This window comes from Pinus tabuliformis, chromosome Q (assembly GCF_031772625.1).
Source record: "Pinus tabuliformis cultivar Carrire ecotype Pingquan chromosome Q, CPIR1, whole genome shotgun sequence".
NCBI lineage: Eukaryota > Viridiplantae > Streptophyta > Pinopsida > Pinales > Pinaceae > Pinus > Pinus tabuliformis.
The window spans coordinates 398,934,241-398,938,208 of NC_142296.1; positions in this window are offsets into that span (position 1 = coordinate 398,934,241).

The following is a 3,968-nucleotide window of genomic DNA, read 5'->3' on the forward strand; positions in this document are numbered from 1 at the left end:
TTCTTCACATGTTTGATCTCCTTCTTCATCTGCTTCTTCTTGGATTTTTTAGTCAACCACCTCATACTCCTTATGAGATCACTTCTTCATGTTAACATTCAATGGATTGTAGTACATGCTTTTGATCATGTCATTGGTGAAAGATATCCTTTTATACTTGATCATGTTTTAGAACTATTCCATGATTCAATAAGACATATGATGGCATGACTAAAATTTGATGCATACATACCTCATCTTGATTTTCCTTTTGACCATCTCGGCTTCATGTTTGTTGGTCCTTCTTAATTGGTGTACCTTTTCTTGCTTCATATTTTCTTGTCTTCATATCATCCTTTCTTGAATCCCATGAATGGAACTCTAATTGAGTCATCTTCTCTTATTTATGAATTTCCTTTTGAATATTCTGTCAGAGGATCTTGAAGACCATCATCCTGCAAATGTTTCTTCCTTTTGATGATGGAGGCTTTCTAATATTTTTAATTGTGATCATTTTCTTTCATCATGGATGAGGTCCTTAGTATGTATATTCCTTCTACATGAATATCTTGAACTATATCACATCATTATCCTATATTCTAGAGGATGTATTTAAATCATGCATTCTATCCTATTTCTATATGCTCTTATACTACTCAAAACTTTGAAAGAAAACTTAAGTGAAGATGTTGACTTAGTCATAGTAAAAATATGGAGGATCTTCCTTCTTCTACTTCATGTATTCTTCTTTCACTTCTTGAGTTATGTAAGCTTCTTCCCTTTTTCTCTTGTTGTTGTTGTCCTTCTTAAGTTTGGGACAATCTCTTTTGTAGTGTCCATATTCTTGACACCCAAAGCATTGGAATTTGGACATATCTTTGTATCTTGTTCTTCATGGACCAAATTTGCCAAATTTTCCTTTTCTCTTGGACATGGTAGCAAATGCTTGCTCCTTTGATCCCACATAATCCATGGCTTTGAGTCTAGTCTCCTCAATTTTTCATAGAGACCATATTTCACTTAGTGGGGTAGCTTCCTTCTTGGAATATATGCTTGATCTGAAGTTGCTCGAATCCTCAAGTAGATCATTGAGTGCTACAATTGTCATTTCTTTTTCAAACAGACTTCTCCTGGTTCTTGAAGTTGATCTCTCATCTCAGATATCTTCATGAAGTATGGAGTTATTCCTTCCTTTTATATATTTATCTTGTACAAATCATTACGTAGTGATATCACTTCTCTAACTGTGCTTACCGAGAATAGGTCAATTAGTTTATCATAAATTTATTTTGATATCTCAAACTTGGAGACATAAGGAATGAGAGAGTCCTTGATAGATTCTATTAGAATCCTTTGAGATCTTGTCTCATCCTTATTGTATTTGGCTAAGGCTTGAGATTGTTCCTTAGCAAGGATAGTGATATTCCCTTTGATGATGTCTAGAAGTTCATTCTCCTTGAGAAGTAAATCAATCCTCTTCTTCAATGCAAGGAAGTTGGTGGTCCTAACAAATTTGTTGCTTTCCTTGCAAAAAGCCATTGATGTGTTGATTTAGGGTAGCATGAGATGTGCTCTAGCCATGAAAATTAGTGGAGAGGCTAAAGCACATGAGGTATCCAAGACCCAGAAATGGTTTGGGCAGAATCTAACCAGTTTGGGAGATATTAAAATAATTAATATTTTTAATGGAGTTCCTAAGTCTAAACTTAGGAAAAATAAAATATTAATGTGAATTAATATAAAACTGGGTTAGAATGGTCCAAAAGTCATGGATCAAGCCAAATATAATCTTATCCATTGATTAGAAATTTAATCTCGGTCGTGGAGCAACGAGAAAAGTATAAGAGGAGACTTGAGGGTTAGTTGGAGGACACATTGAGAGAGATCAAGAACTCAATTTTATGGAGTAGGGTTTGCTGAGGAAATTGAGTAAGGTGATTTGAGTTGCAACTGAGGGGTAGATAATACATAGCAGAGAGGAAGAGTTAGTACCAGGAGTATCAACGTAGAAGCCGAGAGAGGTTGACACAATGTCAGCTAGAGGCCATGCAGAGGCAGCTAGGAGCTGCGCAAAGCTAGAGAGGGCCAGTGTGTGAGATGCAGAGGCTATAGAGGCTGACATATAGCCCAGAGAGGTTGATGTTGGGCCATAGGGGCTGACACAGAGCCTAGAGGCAGTGCTGGGAGATTGTTTGTGGGACAAATTGGGAGTTGGAAAGACGAACGGGGTCATGTAGTCACTATCAGAGTGATGCAGAGCAGCAGAATATGCATTACTGTTGTGGGATCATTCATCTAGTGATTTAGATAGAATATCTATCTCTGACTGAGAGGTACTATTTCTGAGGGCATTCTATACTGGGTGAGCCATTTCTGGCACCCAGGGTGTATTATGAAACTGCATAATAATAAAACCCTCTGAATAGCTGCACCGGTTTCCCTGCTTTGGGTTTTTTCAGTGACATTAGTCCAAAAACAACGGTGTCACGTGTGTGCTTGTTACTTTTAGTTGCTTATCTATATGTGTTGATACTATGCTCGTATTTATTTTCAATATTTACATGGTAAATAACTTGTTAAGTAATTGAAAAAGTAGGAAGAAATAAACCAGATAGCACAAGAAGAATTTCTAATGGGTTAAACTTATAAATCACAACATGGTATCAGAGCATGGTTGTAGATCACAGGATAACTAAAGGCATCAACTGAGCAGAGAAACAACAATAGAAATAGTTGTCCCAAGTGACAGAAGTTGTTCCTAGTAGAAAGTAGCAAGGAAGGGGTGACGCAAAGAGCCTGCATCATCAGTTCGAGCCAGGAGGAGGATCGGCGCTGAGGCAAAGAGGAGAAGTCCTGACTATGCAGTGCATAGTCATCTTTCTCAGCGAGGAAGGATCGACGTTGTAGCCAGGAGGTGTAGATTGTGCCAGTGTCGGGATTGTGCAAAGCCTAGAGGCTCTAACCTTTAGACTGTTGGGGCATAGGAGGTTGTGGGTAAGTTGCAGAGCGAATCTTGTGGGGTATTGTGGTCAAAACAGTACCTAACAGGGCAATACCAAGGAGGAGGGACTTGTTGCAGAGGATTTCTAGCCAAGAAATTTGGATCAGTGGTGCAGCTACACAAACGATCGGAGTGGGGCATCTCAACATTAGCAGAGGGATTTCCAAAAGGGAAATTGATGCTCAGAGGGAGTCGAATTGAGAACTTCCAAGCGGGAGATTGAGAGACTCAAAAGAGTCAAAAGAGGAGCAACGAAAAAGGAAATGAATGGTTTGAGAGATCAAGATAGACTCGACGGAGCTTCCAACTTCGTAGTCTGGAAGGCTAGGATCTTGTCCATTCTAGACAAGTATTGCATCAAGAACTTCGCCTTGAAAATGATAGTGATCCCAGTTGACCCAAATGAAAATGAGAAGTGCGAAGAGGCAATGGCCAGGGCTAAGTGCATCATCCTTGACAAGGTCAAGGATCATGTGATACCACATATTGCTGAGAAGGGTACAACAAATGAGATGTGGGATTCTCTGAATAAGTTGTATCAACATGATTTCGTGCAAAGGTAGATGCTTCTAGAAAATCAGTTGCATTCATAACAGATGTAGAGGGGAGAGCAGATAGATATCTTCCTCTAGTGATTGACAAAGATCCAGGACCAGCTAGCTTCCATAGGGGCCACACCAGATGAGGATATGTTGGTGAGGACCGCATTGTACACAATCTCAGAGGATTGGGAAGTATTTGTCCAGATCTTACTGTGTAGGTTGAACCTTCTAGATTGGGAGGAACTGTGGGCATCTCTTCGTCAAAAAGAGATCGAAAGGCTAACCTAGGTAGGGAGTAGTGGTAAGGGGGTTAAAATCAAGAAAGAAGAAGAGGAGGATGCTGCTCTAGCATTTGTAGGAAAGCAAGAGAAATGGAATAAGAAGGACCTCTCCAAGGTCAAGTGCTTTCACTGTGGGGAATTGGGTCATTATGCGAACTAGTGTTG